This window comes from Bos taurus, chromosome 9, assembly GCF_002263795.3.
Source record: "Bos taurus isolate L1 Dominette 01449 registration number 42190680 breed Hereford chromosome 9, ARS-UCD2.0, whole genome shotgun sequence".
Lineage (NCBI taxonomy): Eukaryota > Metazoa > Chordata > Mammalia > Artiodactyla > Bovidae > Bos > Bos taurus.
In genome coordinates, this window is record NC_037336.1 from 50,804,583 (window position 1) to 50,822,700 (window position 18,118).

The 18,118-nt window shown below is 39.8% G+C and overlaps 1 protein-coding gene across 3 annotated transcripts in view; it reads left to right on the forward strand.

Moving 5' to 3' along the window:
• Positions 1-4,861: 4,861 nt before the first annotated feature.
• Positions 4,862-18,118, forward strand: part of FBXL4 (F-box and leucine rich repeat protein 4) — a 75,591-nt gene continuing 62,334 nt past the window's right edge. For 2 of the 3 annotated variants that reach the window (XM_059889779.1, XM_024996755.2), the window contains exon 1: positions 4,862-4,996. The gene's annotated coding sequence lies outside the window, so the exon portion shown is untranslated. 3 annotated transcript variants of the gene reach the window in all.

Consider the following 18,118-nt stretch of genomic DNA (forward strand, 5'->3'; position numbering starts at 1 on the left):
CTGGATAGTTCAGTCCCCCCAAGTCTTCTACTGAGGACAAGTCTTCTAGTGAGGATTAAAAACTTTGAATTATATGGAACATTAATACTGAAACTTCAGAAAGTCACATGTTACTTTTGCTTTATCAGTATGGCAGAGAAACTGATCTTTTTCTATTGATTACTATTTCACCCTATGTATAGACCACAGGGATCTGCCTAATGCAGACACACATGGACTCTTTCAAAAGCACCTCCACTTAAAACAGGAGTAAGTTGGAAGGAGAGAGATTGTAGCTTCGTTTGGGCTCAGTGGAGGTCCTGACCACAATCTTCATTTTCAAGCTGTGTGTTCCATCTATCACAGAACCATACATGTGAAGTTACCTTAGGAAGAGATCTATTTTGTCCACTGCTTCCAGGTGGAGTTTCTCTTTTATTCTCCACCACTGACAATCTTTTATTAACGCTTAAAATTTTAAGTAAATGATCCAAGCTACAGAAGAAAGAACAGTACACGTGAAAACATTAAAAATTTTTTGGGGGGGCTGCATTGAGTCTTTGCTGTGACTTTCTCTAGCTGTGGTGTGCAGGCTTAGATGCCATGTTGCATGTCACTAGACCTTAGGGAAGTCCCCTAAAATATTTTTTTTAAGTATTTCAAGATATCTCTTCTAGGCCTATGTAAATTGTCTAAAGGTTTATCTGGTTATTTTAAGGCATGTTACTGGTTTGTAATTAGTATTCACTTATTATTGGGCTTCCCTTGTTGCTCAGAGGGTAAAGAATCTGCCTGTGATGTGGGAGACCTGGATTCGGTCCCTGGGTTGGGAAGATCCCCTGGAGAAGGGAATGGCTACCCACTCCAGTATTCTCATCTGGAGAATTTCATGGACAGAGGGGCCTGGCAGGCTACAGTCCATGGGGTCACAAAGAGTTGGACACGACTGAGCAGCTTTCACTTCACTATCAAAGACATTAGCAGTTGTAAGTTGCTGCTGCTGCTGCTGCTGCTAAGTTGCTTCAGTCGTGTCTGACTCTGTGCGATCCCATAGATGGAAGCCAACCAGGCTCTCCCATCCCTGGGATTCTCCAGGCAAGAACCCTGGAGTGGGTTTCCATTTCCTTCTCCAATGCATATAAGTTAGGAGACTTATATTCTAGTCCTGGCTTTGCCAGAAATTTACCATAAGCCTTTGAATCAATTATTCACTTTTTCTAGGCTTTTCTCTCTTCTGATGACAATGGGAAGGGTTGGACTAGAGTGAATTTGAAGGTTCTATTCTGACATTTTGTGAATTTGAAGGTTCTATTCAGACTCAATTTCTGATCTTCAATACATTTTACTAAATATTAATAATATTCATATATTTGCATACTACTTTATAATTCACAAAGTGCTTTCACATGTATGATTTCTTTTAAACCTCTCCACTGCCTGTGAGTTAGGCATATTTCATAGACCCGAGGACAAGCTCAGATAAGTTGTAGCCTACCCAAGATCACAGAGTTACTTACATAGAGGAGCAGGATAGTCAGGTCTTCCTACTCCCAAGTTCAATTTTCTTTCTATTGTATTCAGCTCCTTCAAGGTTATGATAGTAAGATAGAAGCATGATTAGTAAAGGTTTTGTTAAATCATAAAATAATAACGTGGTATCATTAAACAAAAAAGACTCTGGATTTAAAATCACAGAAGTAGGTTTCACAGACAGTTCTGACACTTTGATTTGGGGAAGTCACCTAACCTCTCTGAGTCCCAGTTTCCTTATCTGTAAAAAAGGGATTTGGACATGACTTTGGGGCTTCTTGCTTAAAATTCGTATTTTCTTTTTAATGGCTGTGGCTATATCTAGACTAATTTTGTGACACATTAATGCTAAATTGAAGCTTTTTACTAGATTGTAAGAAGTTAAAAAAAGTACACAGAGAGACCACATCTACTGCTGATTATTCATGCTCTTTCACCAGCTGCATATTAAAAACCTTGGACTAATATTACTGAGTGAAAGTCATTTTCCAACAAACTAGTTAACTTAAAATTTCACAGAGGGGTAAATTATTTTGGCTGAGTTATGTAAGAAATGTATAGGACTGCATTTTCTGAGAGGTCTTGACAGAAGAGCTTGTTTAGGAACCAGTAACAGAAAACCTAAGGGTTTTCTCTTCATCTGCCTGTGAAGACATTTTGGGTCCCTTGGGAAGAATGATGAATGAGATCTCTGCCTCTCTGGTATATTGTCTCATTGCCACGCTTACTCCTTGCCATGAAAGCTTATTACAACTGGTAGACATTTCTTTCTAAGATGAAGAAAAATCGCTTGAAAATAGAGGTTATGATGGTGAGTGCTTCAAGAGTTAGAGACAAAGAAGAGTTTTGAACCTGCTGCTTCTTTGCCCGCCTTCCCATCTGAGTAGAACACTGTAACTTTTGAAGCTAACATAGAATAGATCATAACCAGCTTGCTGAGCTGGTGACTTTAAGCACAATTAAGCTTTGTTGGGACTTTATTTATTTGTAATAGCACTGTTATGGCGTGGGATGCTATTCAGTTGCAAACAACAGTCCATTTAATAACCAGGCATTAGTTCATCTATCAAATCAGTGCCATCACGAACTGATAAGTATCACCCTTTGCCTTGGCCTCACTTGGCTCTTCTGCCCAGCAAACAAAGCATACAACGGCATGGCCCATGAGATGAGAAGGTTGGAGGGAGAACAGATTGAACAATGATGATCAAAATTCCATTTACTCACAGAAATGGAACTTTGCCCTAGTCTTTTCCTTTCTTTGAATATAACCTTATATACACCCCAAGCAGGACTTCAAATGCCTTTAGAAACAAAACTAAACCAAAATACTGCATGAAACAACAGCACCAACTACTACATTTCTTACTCACCAAAAAAAGAGAAAGGTATGGGAGGGCATGCAGAAGATAGGCACTGAAAGATATGAGTAAGAATTTCATGGTATCATCACTTCTAATAATCAAAACTAAAAACAACTCAATGTTGATCACAGGTAGAATAGATAAATAAATTAAGGCATATTTGGGCAACAGAAACTCAATAAACTACCACACTTAACAACATAAATAACTCTCCCAAATCTAATGTTGAGAGAAAGAAGTCAGATTCAGAAGAGTGTATCATGTATGAACCTAACTATATAAAGGCAAAAGTTAGCAAAATGCCTCTCTGGTATTAGGAGTCAGGAGAATAGTTACCTTTGAGGAAGTATAAACAGTAGTGATAGGGTTCTGAGTGCTAGTAATTAATTTTTTTATCTGAGTGGTGAATATATGTGTATGCTCACTTTTTATTAAACTCTTCACTTATATTTTGTGCCTTTTCTGAATATATTTTAATACTTCAATGAAAAGTTTATTTAGAAATTAAATGAGAACCTGTTTTAGGAAGACTGAGTCTGAGTACTTCATGGACATCAACTCAAGTCTCGCTGGCAACCATAAAAGGGTCAGTTTCATTTACTTGTAATTAATTTATTATTTGCAATCCACTCTTTATTTTAGAATAGATCTAGATTTACAGAAAAGTTCCAGTGATGGTACAGAGAGTTCCCTTATACCACTCATCCATTTTCCCTTTATTGTTAGTATTGTATGTTAAATAGTATGTTTGTTACAACTAAGAAACTAACACTGGTATATCACTATTAACTAAACTAAAATTCATTCATTACTCTACTACAATTAGTTTTCCCACTAATGTTCTTTCCATGTTCCAGGATCAAAAATACCATGTTACATGTAGTGGCCCTGTTTCCTAAGGCAGAGAGCTCTGGTCTGTGAAGATTTCTCAGTTTTTTTTCCCATGAAAAAAATTTGGCATTTTGTTCAGGTATTTTATTAGGATACCTGGACTTCCTGATGCTTTCTCAAGGTCAGACAGGGTTTATGGGTTTTGAGGAAGACTATCACAGAGATGAAGTACCCTTTTCATCACACCATGTCAAGATATATGCTATCAACTTGGCTTATCACTAATGGTGTTAACTTCCATCTGACCAAGATTGTGTTACCCAGCTTTCTCCACAGTATAGCTACTTTTCTCTCCTTTCTATATTCTTTGGAAGCAAGTCACCAGGTGCTGGCTACACTCAAGGAGAGTTGAGGGTAGAATGGGGATTAAACTTCAATTTATTTAAAAAATTTCCAGTTTTGTATACAATTTATACTGTACATCATATATTAGTTCTGTTCAGGTATATAATTTAAGAATAAATATACTTATTATTTTGCCTCTTTAGGAGTAATTAGATAGCAAGTAATGTGTAGTTTTATTCATTATTAAATATTTTTTCATCTTAATGGAAACCGTGCAATATGCAAGATAAATATGCAAACTAAAAAAAGGGTAATATTGTATCTATTGAAAATACATTAAAATGACTAAGGGAGACCATGAGATCATCTTCTTCAACAGAGGTAATAATCATGGGCTTCGTAATGTTGGGAGGGAGATGAGCCTGCAGAAAGGATTTGTCTGGGACAGAAGAGTTTTGCAAACTTGGTGAAGTATCCCTTTAGAACACCTATTACTTTTGTTCCCCTTTTCTTCTGAGAACATTAACACCCATAATCCTTGTGCATCCTTTGACCCAACAACTCTAGACTGAAGAAGCCCTAGCTCTGCTACATTACTGATGGAAGGCCGATTAGAGGAAGAAATTCTTTCCACAGCACATGTGCAACCACTGCCCCTTGAGGAGTAACTGGCAATTCGTAGGGTACCACTCGGGCCAGGACCGCAGTAGGAAGTTCCTCCCCTCGGCCTGGGAGGGGGCGGTCCAGACGCCGACGTGGCCCCGCCCCGCCCCTGGCTCCGCCCCTCAGCGCGGCCCGAGCGTCTTCCTTCCGGGTAGCCCTGGGCCGGGCTCGCCGCGGTTTCGCCGCAGCGCGGGAGCCTGGGATCCGCCCCCGCGCCCCGGCCTTCCCGCGCCGTCTGGTCGCTGGTGAAGCCCACGGCGTGCGCCTCTCCCGGACCCTACAGGGTACGGCCCTTCCTTTACTTCTCCCTCCTGGGTGTCTCCGTCTTCTTTCGGCGCTGGGGCTGGGCCGGGCCCGGGCGGAGGCGCTCTTTGGGGAGCCCGGGCGCCCGGCAGAGGTCCCCGCTCCGGCTTTCCGCCCCCCGCCGCCAGCTTGCGTTTGCTGGGCTTGCTGAGGACCCTGCAAGCATCTAACTTGCCTCTGGCGCCGCTTCTCTGCACGGCTGCTAGGCGTGAGGCGTCGCCCAATGCGGGCGGCGCAGGGTTGTTTACGCTGCGGGGTTGGCAGGTAGCGCTGACCCTGCAACCCCGAGTTGGCCACCCTCCCGCCTGTATACTTGTTGCTCCTGCGCGTGCTACTTTGATTTCTCTTTGGCACCCGATGGTTTTCGCCTAGTCAGGCCAGTGTCTTAATTCAGGACTGCCACGAGATGCCCGGCAGCAGCCCTGTTTCTGTGTTTAGAGCTATCATTAGAATGCAGTGAGATGGTGAGCATTCACTTGGCCTCCTTGTCAGCCTGTTTGCAGTGGGAGCGGTTTTGGATTTCCTTCATGGTTTCCCAAATACTCGTTGCCACAAAGCCTCTCATTTAGTCACTAGTTAAAATATACAAGTAATTAGAAAGTCAAGATGCTATAAACCTGTGATCAGGTAGTTGAGGGGGCGTCTGGCTTTATGCCTTGGAGGACTCACAAAGTGCGGGGATCTTGTTTGCTTTGATGTATTAGAGGACACAGTCTGCCTTTACTGCTTCTTGGCATGCACTCTCTGGTGTCTTAAGTTCAGAATATAAGTACATTTCCCCCCCTAAAGGTCACTTCATGCTTGTGTTGTCCTGTATTACATATTGTACCTGTTGGCTGAGTAGAGGGAGATTTTCCTGAGACACCAAGGCTTCTCTAGTCCTTTATTAGATACTAAGCTCTTGGGGTAAAGGGACAGTTATATTTACTCTTTCTAGTGGTACTGTGCGGAGAAGGCAATGGCACCCCACTCCAGTACTCTTGCTTGGAAAATCCCATGGACCGAGGAGCCTGGTAGGCTGCAGTCCATGGGGTCGCTAAGAGTCAGACGCGACTGAGCGACTTCACTTTCACCTTTCACTTTCATGCATTGGAGAAGGAAATGGCAACCCACTCCAGTGTTCTTGCCTGAAGAATCCCAGGGACGGAGGAGCCTGGTGGGCTGCCGTCTATGGGGTCATACAGAGTCGGACACGACTGAAGCGACTTAGCAGCAGCAGCAGCAGCAGTGGTACTGTGCATCACCCCATAGTAGACACTCGACTTGTTCATTGAATTGGATCCTTCTTTCCGCACTTCCTTTCAGAGTACAATTTCTTTTCTTCCCTCTTACTCCCTTTTTACTACTACCCCCAAAATCCCCCAAAAGCAGATTTTGGGCCCTGCATTTTCATACTCTTCCCTTTTATTATGGAGGTAAAAATCAGAGAGGTCAAATCAGTATAAGATAGTTATATCCTTTTTACCAGCACCCATGATCCAGTAATGCAATTATAGGCCTGTATATGAGGCATCTTAAAATGTTGCTATTTATCTTTTACTTCTAACCATGGCCAGTAAAGGGAAAACTCCCTCTTATTTCTTAACTGTGTTAGTTTCATTGCCGCATCCTCTTTAACTTTTGCTGTGGTGAACGTAATCAGTTTTAACTTCATGGGTCTACCTCTGGTATCCTCTTAAGAATGGTGTTTCGCCACATGAATTGTATATGAATATACTCCTTTATTTTCTTCTAGTACTTTTAATAGTCTTATTCTTCATATTTGGGCTTCCCAGGTGGCTCAGTGGTAAAGTATCTGCCTGCCAATGCAGGAGATACCAGAGATGCAGGTTTGATCCCTGGGGCGGGAGGATCCCCTGGAGAAGGAAATGGCAACCCACTCCAGTATTCTTGCCTGGAAAATCTCATGGAAAGAGAAGCCTGGTGGGCTAATCCATGGGGTTGCAAAGAGTTGGACATGACTTAGCAACCAAGCATTCTTCATATTTAAGTCTTTACCTCAATTATATTTAATATAAGCAAGGAAATAAAGCACCCCTTTTTCTCTCGTAGTTGTTAGTCATTGTCCCCATCAGCAATTGTAGAATTCCATTTTCCCCTACTGATAGCAAATACTGTTTTTATCTGAGGCCCTAATTCTAGTATATTCTTGAAACTTTTACTGATTAATGTTTAGCAATCTCTGGCTTCCTGTGCTGATACCATGCTGCTCTTATTACTTTAGTTTTATAATGTGTTTTAATGTCTAGTGCTTCGAACAGTGCCTGGCATTTGTAGACATCTCTAAATAGTTTTGAAATGAACCCATTTAGAGAGAGTAACTTGACTCCCTTTTTACCCCTTCCTCTCTACCCCACCCCTTCCTTAAAGTGTCTTGCCTCTTGAAATTATTTTTTAGCTTGCCTTTCTCATGGTCAGTTGAATTATTAACCATTGTTAAATAAATCCCTTCTCTTGTTAAGTTAGAACTTGCCCTGTTAGAGTTGCTCCTCAGAATTATACCTAGAAAACCTTGATTCAAAATCTGGGTGTCTTTTGACTTTGCGTTGTGTACTAGTGAGTGTGTCTCTCCTCTTCAGTTAGGACTCAGGATGTTCTGTAGCTGGTTTCAGTAGCTCTAAAGGGTAAATTGGGTTTCCCGGATAGCTCTGTTGGTAAAAAATCCACCTGCAATGCTGGAAATTGATAGCTCAGTTGGTAAAGAATCCGCCTGCAATGCAGGAGACCCCAGTTCAATTCCTGGGTCAGAAAGATCCACTGGAGAAGGGATAGGCTACCCACTTCAGTATTTTGGGGCTTCTCTTGTGGCTTAGCTGGTAAAGAATGTGCCTGTAATGCGGGAGACATGGGTTCAATCCCTGGGTTGGGAAGATCCGAAGATTCCCTGGAGAAGGGAAAGGCTACCATCTCCAGTATTTTGGTCTGGAGAATTCCATGGACTATAGAGTCCCAAAGAGTTGGATGTAACCCAGCGACTTTCACTCACTCACGAGGGATAAATGCCTGTAGACGTGATCCCTGAGACTGCCCCATGTCCATTTTTTTTTTTAAATGATTGAACAACTTAAATATAATGAATTTTCAAGTGTTGTTATAATAGATACTTAGAAATGTTATTAGATCATAAAATAAATGCATACATTCTTTTAGAGAAGCAATACAGAACTAGCCAAAGGATAAAGTAAAAATGTTGTGTGTCCATCTCTCTAGTAACCCCATTCCCCAGAGATCGTCACTTTTAATCATTTGTTCTCTTTTCCTTCCAGACATTAAAAATACATGTGTGTAAGTCTATGTGCGTTTCATAACTAGCAGTATACTATATATAATGTTAAGTAACTTCCAGTTAGTAATAATTGATGAACATCTTTCTATGTTGATGCGTATAACTATCTTTTAAAAGTCTTTTTGATATTTCATTGTAGGAATAACCTAAAATTTAACCAATCCCCTGGTGATATTTAGGCTATTCTGAATTTTTTTCTATTAGAAACAAAGCCTCACGGATTCCTACTGTGTGTATATATTTGCACATTTATTTAGTTCCTTAGTGTGAATGCTTAGACATGGTATTGCTGGGTCAAAAGTTATATACCTTTTTAAAAAAATAAAAAGTTACATATGTTTTAAATTATGATAGATCGTTCCATATTTCTCTTCAAAAGGTTGTTGTCAGAGTCAGTTTATACAGTTTCTGAAAATGTTGCCTGCTGTTGCTGTATCATTGCCGGGAATTGTCAAGATTGAGTTTTACCCTATTTGCAAGCTCACAGTTTCACGGATGCTGGTAGAAGACAGGAGCCAGCAATAACAGTAGCCAGAGATAATTATTTAAACTAATAATTATTTAAATTAGATAAGTTTAGATAATTTTATCTAATTAGATAATTAGATAAAATTATCTAAACTTTAGAAAGTTTAGATAATTATTTAAACTTTTTATTTTATATTGGAGTACAGCAGATTAACAATTTTGTTGTAGTTTCAGGTAGACAGCAAAGGAACTCATTCATATATATACATGAATCCATTCTCCCCTAAACTCCCCTTCCATCCAGGCTGCCACATAACATTGAGAGAATTTCCTGTGCTATGCAGTTCTTGTTGTTTTTTAGTTGGTAAAGCCTTTCTTGGTTATCCATTTTAAATATAGCAGTATGTACATGTCAGGCCCAAACTCCCTAACTATCCCTTCCCCCAGCAACCATAAATTCATTCTCTAAGTCTGTGAATCTGTATCTGTTTTGTAAATAAGTTCATTTGTGTATTTTTTGAGGCTTCCCTGGTGGCTCAGTGGTAAAGAATCTGCCTGCAATGTAGGAGATGTGGGTTTGATCCCTGGGTACAGAAGATCCCCTGGAGAAGGAAGTGGCAGCCCACTCCAGGATTCTGGGAAATCCCGTGGACAGAGGAGCCTGGAGGGCTACAGTCCATGGGGTCCCAGTCCATAGGGTTTCAAAAGAGTTGGACACAACTTAGTGACCAAACAACAACAAATATTTCTTTTTATATTTTGCATATAAAAAATGTCCTATGATATTTCTCCTTCTCTGTCTGACTTCACAATCTCTAGGTCCATCCATGATGCTGCAAATGGCATTATTTCTGTATTTTTAATGGCTGAGTAATATTCCACTGTATGTATTTACCACATCTTCTGTATCCATTCCTCTGTCGATGGACATTTAGCTTCCTTCCATGTCTTGGCTATTGTACACAGTACTTCAGTGAACGTTGAGGTGCGTGTATCCTTTCAGACCATGTTTTTCTCTGGATATATAATTTCCCTGGTGGCTCAGATGGTAGAGTCTGCCTGCAGTGCGGGAGACCTGGGTGCTATGCCTGGGTTGGGAAGATCCCTTGGAGAAGGGAATGGCAACCCATTCCAGTATTCTTGCCTGGAGAATCCCATGGAGAGAGGAATCTGGTGGGCTTCAGTCCATGGGATCACAAAGAGTTGGACATGACTGAAGTGACCAACACTTTCACTTCACTTTCATGTGCCCAGGAGTGGGATTCTGGGGTGATATAGTAGCTTTATTTTTAGATTTTTGAGGAACCTCCATACTGTTCTCCTGGAGAAGGCAATGGCACCCCACTCCAGTACTCTTGCCTGGAACATCCCATGGACGGAGGAGCCTGGTAGGCTGCAGTCCATGGGGTCGCTAAGAGTCAGACACGACTGAGCGACTTCACTTTGACTTTTCACTTTCATGCATTGGAGAAGGAAATGGCACCCTGCTCCAGTGTTCTTGCCTGGAGAATCCCAGGGATGGAGCCTGGTTGGCTGCCGTCTATGGGGTCATACAGAGTCGGACACGACTGAAGTGACTTAGCAGCAGCAGAAGCATACTGTTCTCCTTAGTGGCAGTACCAATTTACATTCCCACCAGCAGTGTAGGAGGGTCCTCTTTTCTCCACACCCTCTCCAGCATTTATTGTTTATGGATTTTTTTGATGATGACCATTTTGACTGGTGTGAGGTGATAACTCAATGCAGTTTTGATTTGCATTTCTCTAATAATTAGTGATGCTGAATATTTTTTCATGTGCTTTTAGGCCACCTGTCTTCTTTGGAGAAATGTCTGTTTAGATCTTTTGCCCATTTTTTGATTGGGTTGTCTGTTTTGATGATACTAAGCCTCAAGAGGCTATCTAAAATGCAAGCTTCCTGATGGGAGGGACTGGCAGTGTGAAGAACTGGTTCTTGCTCTGGTGGTTAGGGCCTTGCTCAGTAAAACTTTAATCTGCTTGTCTGCTGCTGGGTGGGGCTGTGATCCCTCTCTCTTAGTTTGGCCTAAGGACCTAGCCCTGGAGCCTACAGACCCTATGGTCCCGCTTACGGTGGCCTCCAAGAGAGCTCACATCAGTTGGTACTTCCTAGAACTGCTGCTGCCAGTCCCCTTGTCCTTGAGGTGAACCACTGCCACCCCACACCTCTGCAGGAGACCCTCCAACACCATAGGTAGGCTTGGTTCAGTTTCCTGTGGGGTCACACACAGCTCCTTCCCCCTGCATCCTGCTGTGCCCAAGATTTTGTGTGTACCCTCTAAGAGTGGAGTCTCTGTTTCCCCCAGTTCCATGGAAGTCCAGCAGTCAAATCCCACTGGCCTTCAAAGTCAGATTCCTTGGGGATTCCTAGTCGCTTTGCTGGACCTGCAGGCTGGGAATCCTGATGTGGGGCTCAGAACCTTCACAGTAGTGGGAGAACTTGTGTGGTTTAATTGTTCTCCAGTTTGTGGGTCAGCCACCTGGCAGGTATGGGATTTGATCTTATCCTAATTGCACCCCTTCAGCCGTCTCATTGACTCTTCTTTGTCTTTTAACGTGGAGTATCTTTTGTGTCAGTTTCAGCATCTTTCTGTTGCTAGTTGTTCAGCAGTTAGTTGGGGTTCCAGTGCTTTCCCAGGAGGAGGTGAGCACATGTCCTTCTCCCATTCTTTTCTTCTGTCACTTCCTCAAACCCTGATTTCCACAGGGTGATGTGATGAGGGCCAGGTAGTTCAAGCATATGCAGTAGATTACATTATAGGAGTGAAACCCTGAGTTTAGGGAACCTGACTGTTCATAATAGGCTGCAAGCAAGTCTGCCTAACCTTTACCCTAGAGAGAGACATTATCTTTATTATGCTGGATAGTAAAAAAAAGATCTGCCCTCTACTGCAGAGGGAGACTTCTCTATCTGCCAACAATGTTCGCTGTATAAAGACCTTTGATAGGATAGTCTGGAACAGAGATTATCAGTGTCCCTGCTTATGAGATGTGCAGAAATGTGAGAGACCTGTGAAGAATTGTTCTGAAACGATCACTGCTAAAATTATCATTTTTTACATTTTATGATTTTGTGGATGACAGGTGCTTTTACTGTTTTAATTTTGCATTTGTTTGCTTATTGATGGAGTTGAATATCTACTTGCCTGTTCATATTCTTTGCTTAATTTTCTGTTGATGTTCCTCTTTTTCACGTTACTTTGTAATAGCTCTTTATATGTCATGGCTATCAGTGACTTGGTACACCATTGCTAGTATTTTTTCATAGTTTATTCTTTAAATGCTTTTTCTGGGAGCTTTTGCCATATTGTTTTTGTTGTTCAGTCACTAAGTCTTGCCTGACTCTGCGACCACATGGACTGCAGACACCAGGTTCCTCTGTCCTTCTCTACCTCCCAGAGTTAGTTGGTGATGCTATCTAATCATCTAGAAAGTTTTAATATGTATGTTGTCAGTTCTGTATTCTCTTCCTTTATGACATCCTGAGTTTCCATCCCAAGGTTATTAAAATGCTCTTTGTACATACTCTCTTACTGGATATTTTGTGTTACTTATTTAAATTTTAAAAAATAGTTGCTTGGATAATACAGTTGACCCTTGAATAACATGGGTTTGACTTGCAGGAATCCATATACATATGGATTTTTTTCAGTAGTAAATGCTCAGTACTAAACAATTCACTGTTGGATGAACCTAGGGATACAAAACTGTGGATAAGGAGGAACTGTGTATATGCATGGCCAGTTGTAAGTTATACATGGGTTTTTAGCTGCACAGAAGGCTGGTGCTCCTAACCCCTGCATTGTTCAAGGATCAACTGTACTCTAAATTTAGTTTTCTAAGTGTGTAGACATTCTCCCAAAATATTTTTGATAAGCTGTCATCTCCCTGTTTTTTGGCTTGACACATTCCTTGTACCATATCACTATTTACTGTTTTCTCAAAACTGATAAATCAGTAAGCAGAATATATTAGTCTCTTACCGTGACTATGAATTTGATTGGATTCATCTTTATAGATGTTTGTTCTTAGTGGATTTCAATCTTACAAAATATAAAATATTTTTTGCTCTGTTTGATGATTTCTGATATTACTGTTGCCATCTCTGTCAGTTTTGTGTGTACTGGATAGATTTTTATTGCTCATATGTTTCTTTCAGTTACTTACATCATTTTGCTTTACTCTCTTATAAATATCAAGCATCATTTAGTCAGACTTTTATTTTTCCTTCCAACCTTTGCTCTCCCAACCTGAAAGTTTGTGTTTATTATTTATTTTGCTTTGTTAAAGAACTTTTTATAAAAGACAATTATAGGTTCACATGCAATTTAAAGAAGGAATAAAGGAATATCTTAAGTGTACTTCGCCCAGTTTCTTCCTGTGGTAACATCTTGCATGACTGTAACACTATAGTACACCTGGAGAATTGACATTGACCCAGTCTACACGCTTTACTCAGGTTTCCTCAGTTTTCATACCTTTGTGTGTGTGTTCTCTGACATTTTATGTAGATCTTGTCACCACCACCATAGTCAAAATGTAGACTCACTCCATTACAAGGATCCCTTGTGCAAAGGGACTTACTTTTTCACAGGAAAATTTAACCTATTCGTATTTACTTCTTTTCTCCCCTGAAAGTTTGGAAATTCTAAAATGATGTAGAACTGACTTTCTTTTGCTGTTATTCCTCCATTTAATGAGACAAGACCTTGACTCTTTGCCTTCCCCACATTCTTGGTTCTATTGATTTGATTTCCTTTCATATCACTTCTGTTTTCCCCTAACCATCCTTTTCAACTTTACTAGTACTGCATCTGTAATGATTTAGATTTAACTATAAGGTCACTGGTCACTTGAATATTGTGTCTTCCTCTTTTAAAGTTTATTTACTTTAATTCATTTGTTTTTTGACTGGAATACTTTCTTGAGTAATGTTTTTAAGAAGAGTTATGGGAGGAATACTTGCATGTCCAGAAATAGTTTCTGGCTTGTTTTTCTATGTGAATAAAACTTTGAGTCAGTTCTTTTTCCTTTGTAATTTCTAAAATGTTCCATTATCTTTTAGCATTTTTTTGAGCTTTCATCAGCCTCATCTTGAATTCACTTTATATAGATGTTGGGTTTCTTGCATCTGTGTTCCTATTTTTTCATTTAAATTTTCAATTTATTTCGACTACTATGATTTTAATTTCTAAAAATTAAAAATTTTTAATTAGCTTATACTTGTTTTATGGAGCCTATGCCATGTTAATTCACACTAAAGATAATAGTTATTATTTTAAAACACTTCTTCTATTTTTTGTGTTAACTTTTGTTGGAGACCAGTTGCTCTAATTGCCCAAGTTGCTTTTAGGTCTTTAGGATGGATGTCTAAGGCCAGGTGAGTTGGCCGGGGCTCTGAGATCAGGCTTTGCCCTGAGCATAATGAATGAGCAGAACATGTCAACTAGTAGATATTTATCAGGGTGTGCTGGTCAAAAACTGACTAATAAGCTAGGATGCCCATGAACAACCCAATTCTGGGATACCAGATCTCTAACCTGTCTTGGTCCACAGTGAAGACTGAAAATAAAAGCATACAGAACCGTTTCATTGCCATAAGAATTCCTTTGTGTGGCCCCTTTGTAGTCATCAGACTCAATCCTGTCTTCTTCCCTAACTCCCCAGTAAACACTGATCTGCTTTCCTTCCCTATAATTTTACCTTTTCCAGAGTATCATATACATGAAATTAAACAATTGTGTAGCCTTTGTGTGTGTCTTCTTTCACTTACAAAATGCATTTTAAGTCATCTTTGCTGTTACCTGAGTTAGTAACTCATTCTTTGTTATTACTGAATAGTATTTCACCGAATAGGTGTAACACTGTTTATCCATTTGCCTGTTGAAGGACATCTTGGACATCTCCAGATTGGAATGAGAATGAATAAATCTGCTCTAAACATTTGTGTACAGGTTTTTGTTTGAATATAGGTTTTAATACATTTGAGTAAATATCCTAGGAGTGGAATGCTAGATGGTTTGGTAAGGGTATATAACTTTATAAACTTTCAGACTTACCCAGAGTGACTGTACCATTTTGTATTCCCACCACAAATGTTTGTAGCATCCAGTTTGATATCATCTTAGAATTGATTAATCTGTATTTAACTGTTCTCAGATTTAAGATATTAAACACTATCTGTCTTAGGGTTTAATCTTTTGAAACTGCTCCTAAGTAAAACATTTGCCAGGATACACAAAAGTATGTCATAAAAGAAAAATAAATGATAAATTGGACTTAAAAATTAAAAACTTTTCTAAAGAGAAGCTATTTTCTAAAGATAAATCTGTTATCAAGTAGATGAAAAGGCAAGCACAAATAGGGAGAGACTGAAAGAAGCCATTTGCAAAACATATATCTAGAAAAGATTGTATCTAGAATGTATAAAGAACTCTTACAACTCAATAAGAAAACAAAAAAAATGATTAATATAAAGACAATTAAAAAAATGGGAAAAATACCCATTTCACTAAAGAAGATACATGTGGCAAATAAAGACATGAAAATAGGACACATCATTACTAGTCAATTGAGAAATGCAGACTAAAACCACAAGGTGTCATGACCCACCCACTGGAATGGCTAAAGATCGACAATAATAACTGTTGGTGAAGATTTGGAGCAACTAGAACTCTCATACATTGTTGGTGGGAATGTAAAATGTTACACTCATTTTGTAAACATTTTGGTTCTCAAAACAACCCAAATGTCTATCAGCAGGGGAATGAATAGGTCTGCTTAATAGAGATGATTCAGCAATAAAGGAACAAATGACTGATAAACATAACAAGAGGGATAAATCTCAGTTATGCTGAGCAAAATAGACATAAAAGTACAGACATATTTCACTTTATGTAACTAGAATAAAAGGTAGTCTAATTTATAGTGACAACAGCAGTATGTCTTTTTTTTCCCTGGCACAGGGAATGGATGGGTGATTCAGTTTAGTTCAGTCACTCAGTCATGTCCGACTCTTTGCGACCCCATGAACCACAGCACGCCAGGCCTCCCTGCCCATCACCAACTCCTGGAGTCCACCCAAACCTATGTCCATTGAGTCGGTGATGCCATCCCCTTCTCCTGCCCTCAATCTTTCCTAGCATCAGGGTCTTTTCCAGTGAGTCAGCTCTTTGCATCAGGTGGCCAAAGGATTGGAGTTGCAGCTTCAACATCAGTCCTTCCAATGAACACCCAGAACTGATCTCCTTTAGGATGGACTGGTTGGATCTCCTTGCAGTCCAAGGGACTCTCAAGAGTCTTCTCTAACACCACAGTTCAAAAGGATCAATTCTTCTGTGCTCAGCTTTCTTTATAGTTCAACTGTCACATCCATACATGACCACTGGAAAAGCCATAGCCTTGACTAGATGGACCTTTGTTGGCAAAGTAATGTCTCTGCTTTTTAATATGCTATCTAGGTTGGTCATAAATTTCCTTCTAAGGAGTAAGTGTCTTTTAATTTCATGGCTGCAGTCACCATCTGCAGTGATTTTGGAGCCCAGAAAAATAAAGTCAGCCACTGTTTCCAGTTTCCCTGTCTATTTACCATGAAGTGATGGACCGGATGCCATGATCTTAGTTTTCTGAATGTTGAGCTTTAAGCTTTCACTTTCATCAAGAGGCTCTTTAGTTCTTTTTCACTTTCTGCCGTAAGGGTGGTGTTATTTGCATATCTGAGGTTATTGATACTTCTCCCCGAAATCTTGATTCCAGCTTGTGCTTCCTCCAGCCCAGATGGGTGATTGGGAGAAGAGAAATTTTTTATTGGGTTGGTAAAAAAATTTGGGTTTTTCTGTAACATCTTATGGGAAGACCCAAACTAGCTTTTTGGCCAACCATTATATCTTGGTCCTGGTGGTGGTTTGCATTGTTATATGTCTTTGTCAAACCTCATTGAACTGTACACTTAAAATGGAGTACATGTTTTAGAATGTAAATTATACTCCAGAGTTAATTTAAAAGTATTATGCCATTTTAATTAATTGCTCTTTAGCTTGAATGGCTAGCAGTGAGTGACATACCTATGATTTTGTACTTGGATTTTTGTTAGGAAGGCTAACTAAATTCAGTTATTTTTTTATTAGGTAAAATACTTTTTATTTTAATGTACAAATGTATCACTGCTACTGCTGCTAAGTTGCTTCAGTCGTGTCCGACTCTGTGTGACCCCATAGACGGCAGCCCACCAGGCTCCCCCGTCCCTGGGATACTCCAGGCAAGAACACTGGAGTGGGTTGCCATTTCATTCTCCAGTGCATGAAAGTGAAAAAATAAAGTGAAGTCGCTCAGTCGTGTCTGACTCTTAGCGACCCCATGGACTGCAGCCCACCAGGCCCCTCTGTCCATGGGATTTTCCAGGCATGAGTACTGGAGTAGGGTGCCATTGCCTTCTCCGAATGTATCACTACTATTTGGCTAAAATAAATTTACATTTACCTTGTGGTTTTAAGAGCTAGAGAGGTTTTTTTTCCTTTCTTCAGTGCATCCATTTAAAATTATCTGCAACCAGATATTCTTAAGTTTTAATACTGTAGGTTTTAGTTAAATATACATCATGTATCTGTTAAAGGTTTCGGGTTATTCTAATTTATAGTTCTTCCAACTCATGATTTATTCCTACTCATCATAAATAATTAAGAAAAATGTAAAACAGATAGCATTAGTGGCATTTGTAAGTAAGGTACTTTATAGTATCATGCCTGTGTGACTAGAAACTTCCTTATTTGTCACTTGTGAAATAGTATCTTTGGTAGAAAGAGGGTTTCCATGTCTATTGTGTCAGAAAATTACAATTCACTTATCCTACCGTTATGTGGCTTTTTTTTTTTTTAACATTGACTCCTAAATTCCTTTTTCTTGCTACTAAGATTGCTTGTGAAATATTTCATAAATTTAGATTTGCTTGTTAAAGTATAGGAAAGAAAGAGAAGAAATAAAGCATTGTACAGAACTAACCATTGTCAGTTCCTAGTTTAAGTTGGTTCTAAACCTCATCCTTTGTTTCTGACAAGCTTATTCCTAGTTTCACTTGTTAGACATTTCCTGCTTCATTCTCACCATTTGGGTGTTAACTCAGCAGAAATTCTGAAGAGCCCATTGTGTTCCATACTTTTTGTATTTTCAAGGCCTACCTTGATTTCTGGAAGATTTTTGTTTACCTCTTTGGTTTTGAAGTATTTTCCCTGGCCTTCAGGTTTTTCTTCCTGGTTGCTTCTCCTTTTACTCTATTTGCCTGGGTTTTCAAATAGCCATGAAGCTGGTCTTTTTCTTTGTTCATCCACATGGTTCGG